Source organism: Loxodonta africana, chromosome 20, assembly GCF_030014295.1.
Source record: "Loxodonta africana isolate mLoxAfr1 chromosome 20, mLoxAfr1.hap2, whole genome shotgun sequence".
NCBI classification, from domain to species: domain Eukaryota; kingdom Metazoa; phylum Chordata; class Mammalia; order Proboscidea; family Elephantidae; genus Loxodonta; species Loxodonta africana.
Window position 1 is genome coordinate 70,391,272 of NC_087361.1, and position 22,103 is coordinate 70,413,374.

Sequence of the window (22,103 nt, forward strand, 5' to 3'; positions counted from 1 at the left end):
AGGGCTCTTTGGGGCAGATTCCCGGTGTACGAATCAGAAGACTTGGATTCTGAGCTTCTTAACACTACTTTTTTCTTGTGGGTGTTTGGAATGTGCTAACCTCACTCGTCTATTCTCTGTCTCCCCATTGTTAAGTTGTGGGAGGTTCCTACCTCTGGGATGAGGCCATTGGCAAAGGTGTCCCATATGGTGGGGATCAGAGACTTTCCTTCCTAGTCAGTTCCTAGTCCCACAGCCATCTCTTGGAAATGAGCTCCTTACAGACCATGGAGATTTGTGGATCAAATTATGAGAGCAGCATGAGGTGTACTTTACATTTGGGGTCTTGGTGTCCAATGTTGATCATTTGGAAATACCTTTTTAACTGGATGGTTAAGAGTCAGGGGCATTTAAAAATCTTGACGTCAGTTTTTAAAATTGTGGATCTCCTTAAGCTCTCAAGAAAAGACTAGAGCTTTTCAACATTTGGAGGCTCCTAGAGGCATTTAGAGTGAGTTCTTCTACCTTCTGAGGATTCAGGTCCAGAATAGCAACAAGTATGTGGGAATCCCCAGGCAGATCCCCAGCTGCCAGAAACATGTGGTTGGGTGCGCACATTTGTGCAGACTTGTATGAGAGAAACCTTTTAGGGGAAAAACAGTTTGAAGTCAACCTGGAAGTTAAAGGAAATGCTATTTTTTGAAGTTCATTCTAGAACCCCTTTTCTGAAAGCAGGTGCCCGGGATCTTCTTTGTAAGTAAGAATTTTCTGATTATTTCCACTGCATTTTCACGCACTGCAAAAAGAGCCCTCCTAGCCTAGGAAGGCAGCCAAGGTTCTACTTAGCCAGAAATCAATTGCTGTCAAGTCAGTTCTGACCCATGGGAACCCCACGTGTGTCAGAGTAGAACTGTGCTCCATAGAATTTTCAATGGCTGATTTTTCAGAAGTATATCCCCAGGCCTTTCTTCTGAGGCATCTCTGGGTGGATTGGAACCTCCAACCTTTCAGTAAGAAGCAAGTGGGTTAACTGTTTCCACTACCCAGGGACTCCAAGTTTCTACTTAAGTTGTTGAGTTTTAGGGGAGTGGGTAGCAGCCCCTGAAGCTTTCCTGAGGCAGAGAGAGGTGGGACAAACTGCTAAAGGAAACAGTGGGCCTTTAGCATGTGAGAGTTTCCTCTCCCAAAGGTTTCTGGGTGGTGAAGGGCCAGGAAAGGGCACAGCCTGTAGGAAGAGTGCTATAGAAAAAGCTGAATCCATGACTGATGACAGACACTGTAGACCTGTCCGAACTGGCTGAGGGGAAAAGGCAAAGTAAAAAAGGATCCAAGAAGTGCAAATTAAAGATCTCTGCCACCTGAGGGGAAACCCTGGTAGCTCAGTGGTTAAGAGCTACGGCTGCTAACCAAAAGGTCAGCAGTTCGAATCCACCAAGTGCTCCTTGGAAACTCTATGGGGCAATTCTACTCTGTCCTATAGGATCGCTATGAGTCAGAATCCACTCTACGGCAACGGGTTTTTTTGGCCACCTGAGGAGCTGTCGCACTGTAGCCCCCCTCCATGGTCCCTCTGATGGCTCCACCTTTTGGGGGTAGGTAAATGACAATGGGAAAGGCAGTGGTTCTCTGAGCCCATCGCTGGTCACTCTTGTGGTGGCTTTCGCCAGTGAGGCTTTGTGAGGATTATATCCTGACTGTGGGGAAATTTGGGGCCCAGACAGAGTCAAGGAGCACAGCCAAATTCTTGGAGGTTAGAATCTCTTCTGAGATGTTCAAGACAGAAGGGCAGAAGGTATTAACTATTCAGCATAGCTTTTTCTGAGTGTGAAGACCAACAAGGACGTGACTAGAACCTTTAAAAATGTCGCCATCCTTGCCATGGCGAGGCCGTGGAAAGCAGTGTCTGGACTCCAGGGCCAGCTTTGTCTCTCACTCTTGTGTGGTCTTGGGAAACTCACTGCCATCCCTGGGCCTGGGCTTCCTCATTTAGCTCTACGTACCTCAGCTCTCCCATTTGACAGATGTTGTTGTTTGCCGCTATCAAGTCGGCTTTCAACTCATGCTGACCCCATGCACAACGAGACTGGGCCGTTGTGACTCATAGAGTTTTCACTGGCTGATTTTTAAGAAGTAGGTCACCAGGCCTTTCTTCCTAGTCTGTCTTAGTCTGGAAGCTCCACTGAAACCTGTTCAACCTGATAGCAACAGGCAGGCCTCCATTTGATGGATAGTGGGGTCTTTCTAAGAACTGTAAGTAGACCTTGCCACACTCAGCAAAGGAGAGCCTACTACCTCTTTCAGAATTACAGTCCGTTAATCCCCAGTAAAAATCCTCTGGGTCACCATAGTCCAATCCACAACCAATCATGGGGATAGCCCGGGACCGGGCAGCATTTCGTTCTGTTTTGCATGGCATCACTATGAGTCAGGGGCTGACTCCCTACCAGCTCACAGCAACATTGTCCAACAATTGTATGTTTGTTAGAAAATTGGCTCTAGGTGGCAGGCCAGAGCTGGATGTTCTCAAACAGAGTAGATCCAGGGTCAGAATGGAGAAGCCCACTGGGATGACTGTGCCTTGGCAGGGTCCCAGAGTCCCAACGACCATGAGTAAGTCTCTAAAAGGTTCGACAAGAGCCAAGAGACGGGAGAAGAGGAATTGCTCAACATTGCTCACTCTTATTGGCCGGGGCTGGTTTCCCACTTTAAAAAGCCTCCCAGGGCCATGAAACAGCATCAAGACAAATGCGCCAAACCTGTTCCGCTGTGTGTTGGCTGTGTTTCCTTCTCACCTCAGAGCATCCCATCTTCATCCTCCCCTCATACTCAGCATCTTTTTCCTCCTTCAGTCCAGTTCCTCACACACTTCGGCTCCCCTTCTTAGTCCCCACCCCCTCAGTCACTTCTTCCCCTGGGAACGCCCCTAGGCATTAGGTGGTGCCAATTGAGTTGTGGGGTGATGGTGGGGTGGAAGGGTGGAGAGAGGGCTGGAACCCAATGAGGTGGGGAGGAGAGAGGCATGTTCAGAATTTTCAGGCATGTCTATACCTGAAGTCCAGCCGGATAACAACAACACACTGCCGCTGCCAGCTCTGTCCTGGGTGGAAAGGGAGCAGACTCTCATGCGCTGATGGGCTGATCTTGGATCCCCTTCCCTTCCCCTGCCGACTTACCTTCTGGGGAGCCTGCCCAAGGCTGCAGGAACCAGGGACTCAGTCCAGATTGGTGATGATGTAAGTGCTTTGAAGGGCTGTGAACATCCTTAGCTTAAATAACTCCGGTGACTCTCCTGAAACCCCTGTGTTCAGGGGCTGGAGGAGTGGCATAAACAGCCCCACTGTTGGTTAGCTGAAACCCCGGGCCCTGTGCGTGTAGAACACTAACACCGTACACATACTATGTATTATATAAAACCTCTATGGGGTCTGAGCAACTCCCTAACCAAACATGCTAATGTTCCTGCGGCAGGACTTATCAGTAGTGACATAAGTGCGACAAATAAAGGCTATAAAGAACCCATTGCTCGTTTAGGTTGTGCTTTGCCGCCAAATAGGTTCAAGTCAGGTCAGGTTTTGCCACCAGCTGAGTTAGGAAAAAACTTCCAATTTTCAGATTTTTTTTTTTTGGATTTTGGAATGCTATGAAGGCTTTGTGGTCTTGTAGTGCTTCATATAACCCCAGGAGGTCAGATTTAGCATTCCCATTTTACAGTTGAGAAAGCTAGGGCTCAGAGGGCATCAGCAACTTGCCTAAAGCATTGGCCATGCTTCTCGTCCAGGTCTGCCTGTCCCCAAAGCTAGCATCTTTCCTGGAAGTATGGCACACATTGCATCTCTAGGGGTGAGCGCAGAAGGTTGGGGGTAAAGTGGGAAGCTCAGATTTTGGCGTCTTCCCTGATTAGGGAGGCACTTTCCGCACATCTGGGAGGAGACTTTATTGGCTGTTCTTATTTATACATTGACATCTGGGATCCCAGTAGGCTAAAGACTCAGAAGAGAGGAAACCAATGTTCAGTCAACTTTGTGGCTTACGAGTCAAATCCAGCTGGCTTTGTGGGGGCTGTGAGAGCCAAGAACAAATGGGGTCAAGTTGGGTTTAGTAAGTGAAGCATCCTCGGCAGTGAAAACCACTCCCGTGCAGAACCCGTGGGACACACTGTGCTTCCGGCAGCCCCACCCACTGCTGCACTGGGGAAGGTAGTCTTGCCTTGAATAGGGACTGGTCTTGAGACAAGGACTGTCTAGAAGGGTCACAAACACCAGATGAGAGTGAAGTGCAGCTTGAAATAGGGAGAATTCAATTAGGGGTCTCACTGGTCTTCATTAGTGATATGAAAGAAAGGTCAAATGAAGTGCTAATTCAATCTGCTGAAGATACAGTGGGCTTTTAACACTTCATTGGAAAGATAGACATTGGTCTGTTGTCTGGGTAATGGCATAGATAACCTCACTCTCCCTACTTCTAAGTGCAGTCAGGTGGGGACTTCCATTTCTGGGTCATCTCTAGGTCAGGCAAGATTTAGACTCTTAATGTTCAGGGACATGGCTCTCAGGGGTCCTGTGTTTATGGCTTTCCTCTGAGGCGAGGCACCTGCCATCAGTGAGCCCTAATCAGCATAGGGGCCAGCACTATGGTCGGGGAGAGGCCTGTGCTGTACCCTTCACCAGGAAGACACCCATTAATAAGGGCGGTAGGTTAATTGTCATAGGAACAAAGAACATCTGCTGCAGCCAGCTAGAGAACAGATAGGGGGAAATCTTCTGAAAGAGACCATTAGCTCATGGAATTGGTGCCGGGGAGGTAGGTTTTTCTGAGGGGCAAATTGGATCCCTTGGCCTGCAAGAGCTGTGAGGCTCTAAGACAGCAAAGAATCACGATTTGCTTTGATGAGTGCAGGAGAACGGTGGCAAGATTTTTTTCTCCCCTGAATGGCTGGCCTCTGGGAACATAGCTCAAAGATGTGTCAGCTCGCTGGCCGCCTGCTCCGAACTCCCCGAGTCTTTCTGTCAGCAGCTCTCACCTGCCACTTTCCCTCGAGATCTTAACTCACTTGTATGGACACACCCTCTTCTCCCATTGCCAGCTCCCTCTTAAATATCTTAGATACCTTTTTCAGCTGGGTAGTAATAAACTTGTCTGCTTTCTTTGGCCTTTCATTCTTGTCCTCTCAAGGGGCCTGATCTCTAAGCTGGTCAGCTTCTCCCAGCACCCTTTATTGCTGCCCTTAGGCAACTTCCCAGTTCCTTTCCCTTCTTCCTCCCTTTTGCCTTCCTTCCCTTCCTCACGTTGACCACATATACGAAGTCTAGATGAGACGTGGGCTTCTCCGGAAGTCATCTCCCACTGGTGTTAGTTAGGACTTCTGGGTATTGTAGCTGAATCCTATTCAACCAGCTTGAGCCCAAAAGGGGATATTGTTATAAGGGTACTAGGCTGTCTCTCAGAGCTCAAGGCCAGAGAAATGGCTGGATCCCAGGAACAAATTAGAAGAAGCTGAATGCCACAAGGACTGTCTTGTCTTTTCTCCTCTTGGTGTGCTGGCTTCACTCTTTTCTCTTGCTGCAGAGGGGCCACCTATTCCCTGGTCACTCCACAGGATGGAAAAGATGGTCTCCAATAGCCCCTAGTTACCAGTTCAGCTACCTGGAGAAGGACCGATCTCTTTTCTCCCTTGTTTCCAATTTCCATCCCTGGTGAGAAATTTTGGCCGAGCGGGGATCAGCTGGCTGCCCCTGGACCAATCATCTGTATCTGAGAGAATGGGCTTAGGTTTCAGGTATTATCGCTGTTTTAGGTATTACCACTGTTCCTATGTGGATATCTAGGTGGAAGGCAGTTTGTAGAAAGAGATTAGTACTTCCCGTCACATGTTAGCCCTTCTTGGACCTCCAAGCCTACACGAGTTGGGCTTGGAGAGCTTACACCCCTGACCCCTCTTGTTCAGCTCTTTTCCTGCCTGCCCACAGGGACTGGCAAGGCCTACCGGGATCATAGCAGTATCACTGAAGAGCACAGGGCCTACCTCGGTGTCATGGCTATTTCACGTGGGTGGAAATTGAGGCATAGAGAGATTGAATAACTTTGCCAAAGTCCCACTGCTAGTAAGGAGCAGACCTGGGATTCAAACCCAGGCAGTCTGGCTCCTCAACCATCCGTCCTCCTCTCCCTCTCTGATTAGGGAACTAAGCAGTCTATCCCAGATGATCCAGGACAAAACCCCACCTGATGTTGTCAGCTTCTCCAGGACAGCTATGTACCTTACACATAAGCCCATTAAACCCATTGCCGTTCAGTTGATTCCAACTCATAGCAACCCTATATGGCAGAATAGAACTGCCCCACAGGGTTTCCAAGAAATGCCTGGTGGATTCGAACTGCAGACCTTTTGGTTAGCAGCTGAATGCTTAACCACTATGCCACCAGGGCTGCCTTACACATAGTAGAAGGTTTTGTTGGAAAGAGGCAAATTAAAGAGGGAAGAGAATTAGTCTTTGTCTTGAGATTTTCCAGTGAGGGAAAAACAATTTATACTTAAAGAAAAGCCATGTGTTTTCCTATCAGAAGATAGTTCTAAGGAGTTAAATGTCACATCACAGAGACAAGTGATGTTAGAGCCCGGAGATCTTTTAGGAAGAGTGATGTGAGTCAGGCACTTTCTCCATCTGAACCTGTCTGTCTCTACTCTGGTCTCTCAAATCAGTCTGCCCATCTTTCTCATTTCTCTTGTCCTTTTCATGATGTTGTCCTTTTTATTACCACCCCTCTTCATGCCTCACCCCCAAACCTCTTACCACCAGCCACAGTAGCACCAGGCACGGAGCAGAAGAATGGCAACTGCAAGGAGGAGGGAGAAGGCAGGCCCTCTTGGCCCTGCGCTGTAACGGGTGTGTGGAGGGTGGCTGGATACCTGAGCGTTTCCCTCTGATCTGGCTGACTCCCCTGAGTCAGTGAGGTGGGGGTGTCTCTGAGTGGAGGAGAGGAGAGCCTGGGGGGCCCAGGAGCAGGCTGTTCTGGTAACACAGAGCACATCTGCAGCCAGCCACAGGGAAGGTCAAACTCTGGGCGCAGGGCTGGAATGCAAGGGGCCAGGCATGGGGAGAGCTCCACCCCTCTGGCTCCCTGGAGGGTTCAGGCAATGCCCTTTGGGGAAGCTGGGGCTGCCCACAGCCAAGTGTGTGGGGTAGGGAGTGACTCAGGCCCTGGTAGTGACCATGTGAAGTACTGGGGTGATGGGGGAGGGGGGCAGATAATACCCAAATACTCAGTGTGCTGAGGTAGAGAGGAATTTAATTCCAAGGTGTGGGACTCTGATTCGTTCTCTCTGCCATTAAAAAAAAAAAAAAAATCAGATCAGGCCAAAGTACCATGTGAAAAGAAAGAGAAATAGTGCTCATATGCAGTGTGGGCATATAAGCCAGTGTTCAGAGATGCAGGTGTGTGTGTGCGCATGTGTGTACATGTATGTGCGCGTGGGGAAGTGAGTTTACTGTGAAGCCAGGCAGCTTAGATTCAGGGCCCCTCACTCGCATAGGCCCCTTCTAAGGCCCTATCTAATTTGTATTTGTGTTCTTTTTCTTAATGAGGACCTCCCAAATTGTATAAACTTCGGTCCCCACAAAACCTGGACCCTGCATCCATGTACACCAGAATACACACACCCGCCTTCCTTCCCTCACTTCCCCCTTCCCACAGCTCTCTCTGCGCACACTCACTCTGTACCTTCTCTACTTTACCCTCAGCATCACACACAAGTGTGTGGGTATGTGGGTGTGTGGGTGGGTGGTTTTGGCTTCTTGAGTTTCTGTTTATAGTTTGAAAATTGCCCTGCTCTGGTCTGCCTTTGTCGTGGAAGGACCATCTTGGCTGAATCTGACTGCTGTCTGACCTTTGGCCACCCCGCCCTTGGTCTGCCCCTCTTCAGCCCCCTAGATGTATAATTTGTTGGTGGTTTTCCTTCTCATGCTTGTGGGTCCTTCTCGGTTGAACCCACATGTCTAAATTGGGGAGAGGGTGTCCAAATGGGAAATTAGACTTTAGAGAGGGGCCTTCTCTGGAGACCCCAAAGTGCTCAGGACTCAGCGGCCTTACCTGACCTATTGTTTACCTTTCACTTGCTCACATTACACAGCTGGATGGGTTCAGCAAATGCTGGAGCCCTGGTCTTCTCAGTCAGCGCTTTCTGCCAGGTGATGTTGCTGCTCGAGGTGACTTGCTTTTCACCTTCCAGGTGTGATATAACATGGAGAAAAATTCACCTTCCTAGTACAAAGCACGCTAGGGGCAGACCTCCCTCCCATTTGAGATTCTCAGGTGTTGATTATCCTGGCTTCTAAGGATGGGGGAGTCCCTGGGTGGTGCAAACAGTTAACGTGCTCAAAAGGTTGCCAGTTTAAGTTCACCCAGGGGTACCTCAGAAGAAAGGCCCTTGAAAATGCTGTAGAGCACAGTTCTACACTTATACACATGGGGTCACCATGAATTGGAGTCAACTTAAAGCAACAGGTTTAAGAACAGGGGGACAGGAGACTGCCTCAAATGATCACTTGATCTGAGGTGGGTGGTGGCTTAAAGTCATTGCAAACTGGGCATAGGGATCTCTAGGTGCTATCTTGACGAATAACTTCTTTATGAACAATCGTTAAGCATCCATCTTTATGTGTCAAAGTGCTCACAGGTTTTATAGTCATAATCAGGCCTGATCATTGTTTCCTAGGGGTGAACAGTCCAAGGGAGATGCAGACAGACAATAACGGTTACTGGCATTTATTGAACATTTACTAGGTGCCAGGAACTCTTAAATTCTCTGCTTTTATAATCTCATTTAGCTTTATGACAACCCATAAGGTAGGTGTTTATAATATCCCCTTTTTTATAGATAGGGGGATGAAGTCACAGAGAGGTTCAGTCACTTGCCCGAAGTCCCGTAGATAGAACTGGTGGAGCCAGTGCTGGAACTGGGGCAGTCAGACTCCAGAGCCAAAAACCTCAAGGCCAATGCAGATTCAACTCAGTAAAAATAAACTAAGGGATTAGCTTGTAGAATGATGCATGAGAAGGGAATTTTGAATTGCACAACTAACATAAAGTGGAAAGACAGCTGGCCCTGGAGAGTGTCCTGGGCTTAATCCCAGTTCTCCCATTTCCTAACTGTGTAGCCTGGGGCTAGTTACCTGGCTGCTCCAGTTCCTGCTCTGTAACAGCAGGGCGGCCATACCTCGCTCTGGAGGTTGAACAGAATTGGCTAGTGTGATGGTTTGGGTAGGTGTTAATTTTCTTTGCCTTTCTGTGCTAGTTGTCAAGTCTTCCTGGGAAGATGAGAAGTGATTTGGGATTTCGTGATTAATTCTTGTTTCAAGAGGAAAATGCTCAACCAGCCCCCCGATACCCTGTCTTCTGGATAAGACTTTCTATCGTCATCACTTCTGATTGTCCCCTCTTGGGACTGCCTGGAAGTGGAGGAGACATAGGCTGGAGAGAGAGTACTCAGGCAGCTGTCATCACCCTCTGGCCCTTCTTGCTTCATCTTTTTTTATTTTTTTCCCTTTTAGAACAAGGACGTTCTCTTGCATAACCATAAAAACCATAGTACAATGAAAAAATCCAAGAAATTTAACATTGATTCTACTGTGTAATATACAGCCCGTATTTAAATTTTACCAGTTGTCCTAACAATGTCACTATAATCCAACCCAGGATCATCTGTCTTTATAGTCATGTGTCACTTGAAGTTCACGATATGTTCTGTGAAATATGACATGTGATTTGGACGCTGTACGCGTATCGAATTATTTGCTGGGACAAATAATCTCTGTCTGCAATTTACTGTACCAGGCAGCATAATCGTTTGTATACAAGAGACATGAGAAACAAGTGCTGAGCGTGGAAAGCTGTTGCGTTCGCTATATCCAGTTATGTCTGCTATGTCCTGTTCTTTGATCAGGATTCCTGGACTCTCTTATAACCTTGTGGGACCACCGATATATATGCTGTGGGACGTTACCCGAATGGACTTTATGTGGTGCGAGACTATATTCTCCTTCAATCTGGAAGTTCCTCAGCCCTTCTTTGTTGTTATGCATTGAGGTTTTTTGAAGAATTTAGGACTTTCTCTGACCCTTTTGAGACTTGTCCAGTCTTTCTGTCTCCCTTCCATTGCCCCCAGCCTCTGCCACAAGCAAGGCTAACTAGGGTAAGTGAAGTGCACCTACTCCTCACTTACCAGCTATCTTATTATCCCATATTTCCCATTTACAACAATAGTAAAAAATCTACTATCTAACTATTTTGCATGTTAATGTTGTATGTCTGGTGGTAACAGATGCCTAAGGGCAAGGCAAAAGTAACAGCTGCCTGTGGTAAGACACATAAGGCCCACTTAAGGTTTTGACTGGGCTTCTTGGGCTGCCAATGCCTCACTTTGACTGGGTTTCTTGGGCTGCTGTCTGATCCCTGGGAAATGCACATTTTTGCATAAACGACCTGGTCTTTGAAAGCGAACCATGTCAAAAAGTGAGGAGTGGGTATATTCTCTTCAGGTGCAAAATTTAAGGTGGTGTCAAAAAAGTCAGTAATCGAGTTAAATTATATTTTGATGCAATTTTTTTTAGAATCAAAATTCATGTAAAAATTTCATGAACAAAATATCTACATTTTAAATAAAGATAAGATCAATAACAGTGCCACTCCAAGCCACATCAGAGCCCAAGGAAAAAGGAAAATTCAGCAATACCAATCCTGTGTTTATTTAAAATGTTGATATTTCATACTTCTGCATTAATTTTTCTTTTAAAAATATTTGCATTAAAATGTTATTAATCTTGATGACTGAGTTTTTTGGTGCCTCCCTGGTCACAGGCTGGGTTTTATCCTTCTCCCCAGCGTCTATCCTCAGATCAAGGGATAGAGTAATGGGGCTCCTAGCCAGCTGCTGTTCTTGTGTGCCAGAGGGGAGGAGGAGGGAGGGTGGGGACAAAGTCCTGGAGCCCAGCAGGGTCTTTGACCGGGGAGTTCTCTAACAGCTTCCAGCTGCTTCCACACCCACCAGACTTCCTGCTTTGGGAGTGGCGTTTGGTTTTTTTCCTCTTTCCTATTAAATGTGTGATCTAATTAGATCCTTGGATCCCCTCATGTCTACCAGTCTTCCCTATCTTACCACTGAACCTCTCCCCTTAGTTGATCCCATTCTGATCCTAGATTGGAATGAACGTTGGGATCCCGTTGGGTTCTGTCACTGGCGACTCTCAAGCATGTCTGCCCAGTGCTGGGTGAGCACCACGTGTTCTTCCACATTTAAACACCACTCACCCGCACCAGGGCAAAAGGACACAGACCGGGTGGCCACCAGGTGAGGGCAGGTCGTGTGGTAACTAGAAAAGTGCTCTGGACTGAAGTTAAAAACCCTGAGTTTAGCCTTGCCTCAGCATACAGATTGAAGTGGGTTATTTTAGCCAAGATCCTTAACCTCTTTGGGCTTCAGTTTCTTTTACAAAGTGAGGGTGATAATACTTGTTCTGCCTACCTCATGCGGCCGTAAGAGAATCAAATGAGATAATGATGAGAGTGCTTTGTGAACTGTAAAAGGGTTTTACTTGATATTTTCTCTCTGTCATAAAGCATAATCTTTTATAAAGACCATATTCAGGTCTACTGCATTGTTTGATCCAAATCCATGAGAGAAATACAGGCTGATTCAGTGCCCATGTCCATTGTCCATCTCTGCCTTTAATCAGCATTTCCATAAGACTAAGCTGGTCACTTACACACACACACACACACACACACACACACACACACACACACAGTCCATTCACAGTATAAAACACCAATGGGTGGGACCCAGGAGTTTGTGTTTGTTTGCCTCAGTAACTCAGCTGAAGGCTTTCTTTTTCCTTTCCTTTTCCTTCTTATAGCTTTATTGAGGTATATTTGATACACAGTAAACTGCACATATTTAAAGGGTAAAATTTGATACATTTTGTGAAAGTATAACCACAATTAAGATAATGAACATACCCATCACTCCCCAAAGTTGCTTCCTGCTTCTTCCTACCCCATTTCCAGACAACCATTGATCTACTTTCTATCACTATGGATTTTTAAAATATGACACGGCTCTGCATTTTTTAGAATTTTACAGAAATGGATCATAGAGTATGCATTTTTATTTTTTGGGGTCTGGCTTCTTTTACTCAGCATCATTATTTTGAGATTCATACAGTTTGTTGTGTAGCTCATTTCTTTTTTATTCCTGAGCATATTCCATTGGATTGACGTACCACATACATTGTATTCGTCTGTTGGTGGACATTTGGGTTGTTGGCTAATTATAAATAAAGTTGCTATGAACATTTGCATACAAGTCTTTGTGTGGACATATGCTTTCATTTCTTTTGGGTAAATACCCTGGAGTGAAATCAACAAGTTGTATGCAAGGTATGTGTTTCCTTTTTTCTGTTTTCCAAACTCTTTTCAAAGCAAATGCACCATCTTACATTCTCACCAGCAGTGTATGAGAGTTTCAGTTCCCACATATTCTTGCCAACATTTGATATGGTCAGTCTTCTAATTTTAGCTATTCTAGTGGGTATGCAGTGGAATCTCATTGTGGTTTCAATTTGCATTTCTCTAATAACTGAAGATGCTGAGTATTTTTTCATTGGCTTTATTTGACATCTGTATATCTACTGTGGTGAAGTGTTTGTTGAAATATTTCACCCATTTTTTAATTGTGTTGTTTGCCATCTTACTATTAAGTTGTTAGAGTTCTTTATATGTTCTAGATTAAAGTCCTTTGTCAGTTATTTGTTTTGTAAATATTTTCTGTCAGTTTATGGCTTACCTTTTCATTTTCATATCAGTGTCTTTAAAGAGCAAAAGTTTTTTATTTTGATGAAGTTCAATTTATTGGCTTTTCTTTCTAGTTGATATCTTTAGTGTCATATTTTTTAAAAAATCTCTACCAAACCTGAGGTGACTACGATTTTCGCAAGTTTTCTTCTAGAAATTTTATAGTGTTAACTCTCACATTGAGGTCTGTAATGCTTTTTTTCCCCACTCATGTGGTTGTTGGTAAGATTCAATTCCTTTTGAGTTGTTGGACAGAAAGCCTCAGTTGTTTGATGAGTGTCAGCCAGGGGCCAGCCTCAGTTCTCCGTCACATGGATTTCTCCATAGGGCAGCTCCCAACATGCCAGCTTGCTTCAGCATAACTAGCAAGGGAGAAAGTGACTACAGCTTTATTATAGCAAAAAGGATACAAAAGAAGAGACACATTGGGCAAGGTCTGGGAGGGTCCCCTCATCGTGGAGCTTCCACGTTCCAAAAAGGGACACACTCCCCCTCATATGCATTGATGTCTTTTACCAACCAGGAAGCCCTATGATCCATTTTGAGTTAAATATGGATTTCCAGATTTTCTGCTACCATGTATTATAAATACTATCATTCTCTAATGAATTGCCTTTGCAGTTTTGTTGAAGTCAATTGACCATATATTTTTTTTTTATGTGTGGGCTTCACTATTCTCTTCCATTTATCTACATGTGTATCCATATGCCAATACCACATCATCTTGATTACTGTAGCTTTATAGTCAGTCTCAAAGTCGGGTAGTTTAAGCCCTCCAACTTTATTCTTTATTTTCAAAGATCTTTGGTTATTTCAGGTCCTTTGAGCTCCCACAGGAATTTTAGAATCAATGTATGAATTTTTACAAAAAATCTGCTGAGATTTTGATTGGGATTGTGTTGAATCTATTAAAAAAATGGGAAATTGATATTTCAATAATATTGAGTCTTCTGGTCCATGAAGACAGTATCTCTCTCCTTTTTTTTAGGTTTTATTTAATTTCTTTCAGCAATGTTTTGTAGTATATAGGCCTTGCACATATTTTGCCAAATTTATCCCAAAGTATTTTATAGTTTTTACATTATTGTAAATGGTATTTTTGAAATTTTGATTTCCAATTCTTGGTTGCTAATATATATACAATTGATTTTTCTATCTTGACTTTGTATTCTGAGACCTTTTATTTTTTTAAAATTCCATTCATCAGGGCAGGAAGCTAGAAATACTGTGGTGCAGAGGATTTGCATGACATGATAAGCATGTAAAGTGGCATGTGAAAACGTCAGCATCTTTCTCCATTTTAACTCCATAAGTTGTTTCAGTAGCAGCCTGGCTGTAAAGGATGGGAGAGGAGGGGTGGCGTGGTGAATCCTGACCCTCTGCAGGCAGAGCTCCCCAGATCTCTGCAGTTATCTGGAAGGTGAACGGAGCAGGTGAGAATGCAGTGCAGCCCCTTTAAGAGACCAGGGCCAGCCAGCCACCAGGCCACTGGGAAAGCAGCCCAGGAGATAAGATAAGGCCCCCTGGCTAGCTTAAGCCAGGGTCCTGGGCTGTGTGGTTGGACTACTGATAGGCAAACAGGAACCAGGACTGATAAGGAGGAGATGCCAGCTACTAGACCCAGATTGACAAGAGGTGGAGCGAGCCAATCACTCATTTGGGGACTGAAGAATGAAAGGAATGTTAACTGTGGTTATATAGAGAGAGGGCCCTTGTATTTTGCTGTATATCCTAATAATCATGGTTAAAAAACCCTGTTATTAGCTCCTGTTCAGTTGACCCTATCTCACGTTGACTTTATGCACAATGGGATCAGACCATTGTGATCCATAGGGTTTTCTTGGTTGATTTTTGGAAGTAGATCGCTAGGCCTTTCTTCCTGGTCTGTCTTAGCCTGGAAGCTCTGCTGAAACCTGTTCATCACAGCAACATGCAAGCCTTCACTGACAGATGGGTGGTAGCTGCGCATGAGATGCCCTGGTCTGGAATGGAACCCTAAACCATCACTGCTTCGTCACAAAACCCTACTAGACCGTAGGTTAAAGGTAGTGCTCCATCTCTGCATCCATAGCACTCTGCGTTATGGTTAGTAAATGTTCAATAAATACACATGTATTGAGCTCTTTTAAGCTCTAGTGATGTCTTTATATTCTAGTGAGATGCTCTGATAGAGGATTGGGAGACTACTTGGTTCTTTCTCAACCTCAGAAATTCCTGCAGGCAGGGCCTGCTCTGGAAAGCCTGAAACTGCTCATTTGCACATATCTGCATAGATTTGCATGTGTCCCGCTTGTAGATACTTTTATGCTGGATTTAGGTTCCCACCAAATCACTTGCCTATTTTTAAAGGGATGAAGAGAAGATTTGTCCCTACTCATTCCTGCCCACCTTCATCTGCATCCTCCAAAGAGGCAAAAATGATTTCTGCACCTTTAAGATATGAAGTGGTTGCACAGTTTAGCAGATAAAAGTACTGCTTTGTCCATGGATGTGTATCCCCTCTTAGCTTCTGTTACAATACTTAGCTATAGACTCTGGAGTGGGGCAGGGAGATATGAAGGCAAAGACACCCTCGAGCTAAACAGCTCTGTAGCTCAAATGGCTTAGAAGCCTTCAAGGATTCAAGCATCGTACCTGGACAGAGAAGTCAGAGGTAGTGGTAGTAGTCAGAGGATCTCTTCCCGCCGCCTCCTGTCTCAGGGTGAGGGATGTTATGACTACCTTGGTCTCCTCCCCCTCCTCCAGGAATAAATGAAAATATCCTCTCCTCCCCCAGATCCTGGCTCTTCTCTGTTGGCCCGCCAGGCAAATATTTCATAATGTGGGCTCATCCAATTGGGCATGGTGCCAGAGACAGGCGCCTCAGGTTGCGTCTGAGCTCCAATAAGGTAAGGCAGCCTGGGTGGGACTGAAGCATTCTCCCTCTCCCCATGGGAAGCGGTGGTATTACTCAGGTCGACGGTTTCAAGGCGGGAGTTGCCACTCTTTTGGGGCTGGAGAAAGGGGACCCGGCTGTCCATCAGCCAGCTGGAGGAAACCCAGTGATGAAGGGGTTAAGGCCAGTCAGCATGTGTGGCTGTTAATGATTGCTACCCCCCAGGGACCTGGTGAGTTCTAAAGGAAAACCTTCTCCCTGTTCCTGAGTGTGAAAGGAGTCAGGGCTAGAGGAAGCAGAAGGGACGGCAAAGAAGAGCCGGTGAGTGAATGGTCATCTCTCTGGTGTGTTTGTCTGGGTGGCTTCGGAACTGGCAAGGAAACACTAGATTTACCCACTCTGTCAGCTGTAGCAGGCTTTTGTTACAACCAGTTTTATTACAACCAGTTCTCAGCTTTGGGGCCAGATTTCGGTATCACCCCTATTATCAGGAAGAAATCTTCAGAATTGTTTTAGTTCAAGGGGCGAACTCCTTAGCACAGAACTGGAGATACCAATCATCTGTCCTGATGCCGAGACAATGGTTTGTTGGCCACCCTGCACATAAAGCTGCAGCCTGCTCTTCCTCCCTTTCTCTGAGCCATTGTCTCCAGAGAAGGGCTCAGCAGCTCCGGGAGAAAGGGCCATCGACCTCTCTTGGGGGCTGATCCCCTGGGGCCTGGCCACAGAAGGAAGGTGGAGGGGAGACAGCGCTCTTGCCTTTTATTCTTTTAGAGAAGTCAGAGGTGGAGAGATTGGTAGGACAGAATGGGGTGGGGTGCAGAGTTGTGGGAAGAACTCATTGAGAAGACAAACTTGTCCTTTGGGAGCAAAGCTAAAGACCCAGGAAGAGAGAGAACCATCTTTTGGGTTTAGAATTCTCTTCTGTTTTCCCCTCTCTGTCAACTTCCCCCTAGGATCCCTCATCCCCTTGCCTCCAAAACATTTGTGCTCTTTGCTCCAAGGGCCTTCTCATGACATGTCAGGCTGGTGCAGGCAAGAGTCCCTGGGCTTTGTTGGAGGAAGTAGACACACTGACTTTGCTCAGCTGAAGATGATGTATGTGTATGTGTGCGTGTGTGTGTGTGTATGTGTGCGTGCACTTGCACATACATGTGTGGTTAGAAAAAAAACCAAGAGACTGAGTTGTCTGCGGAGAAGAAATGTTGACTCTACCCCTCTCCTAGCTGGGAGCCCTTTTGTTCCCCGCCTCTTTCTTGGAAGGAAAAAGGACTGGGTGACATAATGGTGATGTTAGGCGGAACCTAGGCAGGGACTCTGGGCCCTGAATGGGCGTGTTGGGTAGGTACAGGTTGCTCCCTGTGCCAGTCTTGAAAGCAGATCTGAGAGATAAAGGGAACACAGTCCCCCAGGGGCTTTCCGCTGTGGTGCTTCCTCCAGCCAGGCTGCCCATGGGCAAACAGACACCAGGCACAGTAAGGGGGAGGTGCCAGCCACTAGACCAGTGGGGCAAGGCAGGAGCAGCCAAGTTTCTAGGCACTGAGGCCAAAAAAGGGAGAAGCAGAGTACGGGAGAGGAACAAGGGTACTTGTCATGGTCTGCTTTGAATTTAGTCCCTGTTGTGACTAACGCACTGGGGCTGGGGGGTGACTAGCTATTCTGCACCCTCACACACCCAGGAGAAAAGTTCAGAGGGACTGGTCTTCGATGCAGGGCTGGCTTCACGGGCTTGCAACCTGTGCGGTTGCACAGAACCCCGTGCGCCCAGAAGGGCCCTGTGCTTGGTTTAACGTTCTGCTGTTAACCGGTTGCTGTTGAGTCAATTCTGAGTCATGGCGACACCAAGTGTATCACAGCAGAACTGTGTTCCATAGAATTTTCAGTGGCTGATTTTTTGAAAGTAGATCACTTGACCTTTCTTCCAAGGGCCTTGAGTAGACTCGAACCTCCATCCTTTAGGTTAGCAGCTGAGCGCATTCGTTAACCACTTGTACCACCCAGGGACTCCAGTGTTCTGCTGTTGCTATCTTGAAATTCTTAAAACAAGAGGCCCTGCATTTTCCTTTTGACTGGGCTCCACAATTTATGTCACCAGTTTATACGTAGGACCAGCCAGAAGTTGCAGCAGCAGGACAGTTGTTCATCTACTCCAGCAGGTGTGGGCAGACTCACCTGTTACTCAGGTGTCACTGACCTAGGCTGGCTTCCATCCTGGCCAGGACAAGTTCAGCCCTTTCCTCCTTTCTACTCCCGGGGCATTCTGTTCCTCCTGGTCCCAGCTTCCCAGCCCAGCCTTCCTTCCAGGTGATTCCTGGGCAGGGGAGCAGAGGAAGTAGGCAGCCGTATCCCTTATCCAATTGCCTTCGTTCTTCCTTCCCAGGCCCTTTCCCTTATCTGGCCTGTAGCCAGCAGGGCATTGCCTCTTCCATTTCTCTAAGATCTTCTTCCCTCCCCCTTGGTAAGCCAGGGCTATCAGTGGGCCCTCTAGCACCTGCTTCATGTGCTGTTTGTTTAGAAACAGGTTGTGTCCAGGTCTGGGTGGGTACAGGGGTGGCGTGGGGGAGGTGCAGGGAGAAGAAGCATCATGTCCCTGCTGTCATTGGGGGCAGCTTCTCTATCTCTTCTGACCTCCAGGCCTGCTCCTCCTTCTCTGCACTAGAGGACTCTGCAGGAGACCTCTTCTTTCCTTTCCTCCCTGCAGCACCTGCCAGAAGCTGGCCACTCTAAGAGGGAAAGGGTGGACAGGTAGAAGGAACAGGTCCCTTGGGGCTACAGACTTTCTCCCTACTCTTTTCTCTTTCCCACCTTCCTTTTCCCACCTTCCTGAGCTGCTCTATTGTTAGTTGCTATGGAGTCGATTTCATCACACGGTGACCCCCCCGCCCCCCGCCCACATGTGCAGAGTAGAACTGCTCCATAGGATTTTCAAGGCTGTGTGACCTTTCAGAAGCAGATCGGCAGGCCTGTCTTCCGAGGCGCCTCTGGTGGGTTCGAACCACCATCCTTCCGGCCGCCTAACAGTTTGCACTACCCAAGGACACTATAGCCTTTTCCAAATGCCTCACACCAGTACCCCCCACCCCCACCCCAGAGAAATGTTAGTAGCAATATTCTCAAACTCTGAAGGGCAGCCTTAAGGCATATGTTTTAAATACAATGGATTATCCAACTTAATATTGATTGGACTTTAGAATGTATCATTTGATTTTTTTTTTCATTTTTAACCTTTTTGGCAGCAAATCCTCCCCTCTCCACCACCCTTTTTTTGGTGTCGTTTAGGACCACAAGAGAACTTGTTTGTATTTTCTGAGGGCACTGAGCACGTATCAGTGCAAGGATAAACTGGCTTGGAATTAAATATTTCATAAAACTAAAAAAGGTTAAACTGGAAGGTGGCCTAGAGAGTGTCTAACCCAGTGCCGTCAAACAGAACGTTCTGCGATGATGGAGCATTTTCTGTGTGTACATGCATCTGTTCAACATGGTGGCCACAAGCCACTGTGGCTACTGAGCCACAGTAAGACATGGGTAGCTGTCTTAGTCATCTAGTGCTGCCGTCAGAAATACCACAAGTGGGGGCTTTAATAAAGAGAAATTAATTTTCTCACAGTCTTGTAGGTTACAAGTCCAAATTGAGGGCGTTGGCTCCAGGGGAAGGCCTTCTCTCTCTGTCAGCTCTGGAGGAAGGTCCTTGTCCTCAATCTTCCCCTGGTCGAGGAGCTTCTCAGGCGCAGGGACCCGGCTCCAAAGGACACACTCTGCTTCTGGTGCTGCTTTCTTGGTGGTGTAAGGTCCCCAACTCTCTGCTTGCTTCCCTTTCCTTTTATCTCTTGAGAGATAAAAGGGTGGTACAGGCCACACCTCAGAGCAACTCCCTTTACCTTGGATAAGGGAGGTAACCAGAGTAAGGGTGGTGTTAAAACCCACCGGAATCCTCTGAACATAAAATTACAATCACAAAATGGAGGACAACCACACATGGTCTAACCAAGTTGATACATACATTTTTTGGGGGGGGTGGGGACATACTTCAATCCATGACAGTAGTGCAGCAGAGGAATTGAAATTTTAATTTTATTTAATTAATATTTAAATAACCACCTGTGACTAGTGGCTACTGAATTGGGTAGGGCAGATTTGATGCCACTTCCTTATTTTATTTTATTTTTTAAAAATTTTATTGTGTTTTAGGTTAAAGTTTACAGTGCAAATTAGGTTTTCATTAAAAATTTATACACAAATTGTTCTGTGACAGTGGTTGCAATCTGCACAGTGTGTCAGTGCTCTCCCCCTTTCCCTTTCCACCCTGAGTTATTCATGGCCACTTGTCCAGCTTCCCTGTCCCTTCCTGCCTCCTCGTTTTGCTTTTGGGCAGGTGTTGCCCATTTGGTCCTGTGTACTTGATTGAACTAAGAAGTACGATCCTCACCTGTGTTGTTGGTTATTTTATAAAAAAAAAAAAAAGTTTTTTTTTTTAGGCTTATTTTGTAGGCCTGTCTAATCTTTGGCTGAATGGTGGGCTTCAGGAGTGGGTGGCTTCAGTTCTCTGAGTTAGCAGCATGTGTGGGGGCTGTATTCTTGGATCCTTGTTTTATTAATGATTATAACATCAACGGAGCCCTGCTGGCACAGTGGTTAAATGTTCGGCTAATAACGTAAAGGCTGGCAGTTTGAATCCACCAGCTGCTTCTTGGAAACCCTATGGAGCAGTTATACTCTGTTCTGTAGGTTTGCTATGAGCTGGAATCAACTTGATAGCAACAGTTTTGAGTTTTTTGGTTTTTATTTTTTGGTCAGGGGGGCAGTTTATAGTATCAACCACTTACCAAGCAACTGTTATGTGCCAAGCATTCTTCTAGATGCTTCGTGTGATCTTATTTAATCCTCCCAGCAATCCCGGTATTACTTTATGTTACAGATGGGGAAACTGAGACCCAGAAAGGTTAAGTAACTCAGTACTGGTCAACTACAGAGACTACTCACTCTGAGGCCTCTGCTCTTACACTTTTCCTTAGGGACAGTCCCCACATTCTTTGCCTTCACATGACCGCGTTCTTCAAACGTTCTCCAAGTCTCTTCCCTTCCCAGATCTCATTTTGTTTCCATGGGAAGTCAGGGGGGTTCACGAACAATTGTCCTTAGTCCACAGAGACAGCAGAGAGTGTCTCCCAGACACAGTCCTTTTCTGGTTGGTTCCACCAGGCTCCATGGGTAGCCCTTGTCCCCAAGCTTCCTTTAGATCCTCCCTACAGCAGACAGCAATCTGGGGAGATTCCTTTGCCCTTGGAGTCCTTGGCAAGCTCCCCATGCACATGGGAAGTTCCAGCCTCCTCGATTATGGCAGGAGAAGGTGTTCAGAATTTCCCACAATCCATCTGTGTCCCAGTTTGCCCCACTACTCCTGGTCAAGAGAGCTGAGTCCCAACCCCCTTGGTTCAGATGGGGATGGACAGCCTACTTGGCCTCAAGTCCTACAGATGTCCAGGCATCCAGGCATGCCCCTCCCTCCTCTCTGGTCTGCTCCCTGGGCACATGAGGACCAACACAAAACTTGAGTTTCATTGCCATCCCACCTGCCCTCGCTTCTCCCACGCCATGCCACTCACCAAGGTGGGAAGCTTCTTCCTTGAGAGGCAGCCGCTCAGCTCCTGTTCTTTCTGCTCCAGTTGATTTATTGCTCTCCTCACTCCTGGAGAAAGCCTGTGCTTTGTAGGGTCTCTTATCAGAGCTTTGTAGGGTCTCTTATCAGAGTCCTCGTGGCTGGGAGGGAGGAGGGAGCTGAGGAGGGGCCTCAGAATAGGTGGAGCCCTCCCATCAGATCCCAGTGAGAGGGGTTTGAGGCTGAGCCCCTGTCTCTGTTCATTTGCATGGGATGAGCAGCATGTGCCCCCCGACCCCACTGCAGTCAGACTGGCCTGCCTCTGCCCCCATTCCACTGGACCAATCCTCAGTTCCTACTGTGTGGGAGTGGGACACTGGGCAGGGCACAGAGATAAAGATCCAGGCTGTAGGCAGGTGGGGCTGGACTAACATTCATGAGTACCCAGACCCACATCACACATGGCCCCCAGATTGATAGCCCACCGGGTTTCACGACTGTGTTCTTGGAGCATGCCCTGTAAAGCCAGAGTCACCCCCTGGATCATAAAGCCCCCTCCCTCTTCTTGCCTTGAGATGGGGAGCTCAGGTTCAGCAGATAGAGGGGACTGGGGGAAACCAGGGAGTCCCTGGGTGGGGCAAACAGTTAAGTGCTCAACTACTAACTGGCAGTTCAAACTCACCCAGAGGCACCTTGGAAGAAAGGTCTGGCAATCTGCTTCCAAAAGATCACAGCCTTGAAAACCATATGGAGCAGTTCCACTCTGCAACCAATGGGATTGCCATGAGTCAGAATAGACTCAGC

The 22,103-nt window shown here is 46.7% G+C and overlaps 1 protein-coding gene across 18 annotated transcripts in view; it reads left to right on the forward strand.

The window, feature by feature from the left end:
- Positions 1-22,103, forward strand: part of PLEKHA6 (pleckstrin homology domain containing A6) — a 200,422-nt gene that overhangs the window by 115,349 nt on the left and 62,970 nt on the right. Inside the window, exons 4-5 of one of the 18 annotated variants that reach the window (XM_064273349.1) lie at positions 14,719-14,870; positions 15,602-15,713. The exons of 16 other annotated variants lie outside the window; for them this stretch is intronic. The gene's annotated coding sequence lies outside the window, so the exon portion shown is untranslated. The remainder of the gene's footprint in view (positions 1-14,718; positions 14,871-15,601; positions 15,714-22,103) is intronic. One more of the 18 variants, XM_064273350.1, reaches the window with a different exon arrangement.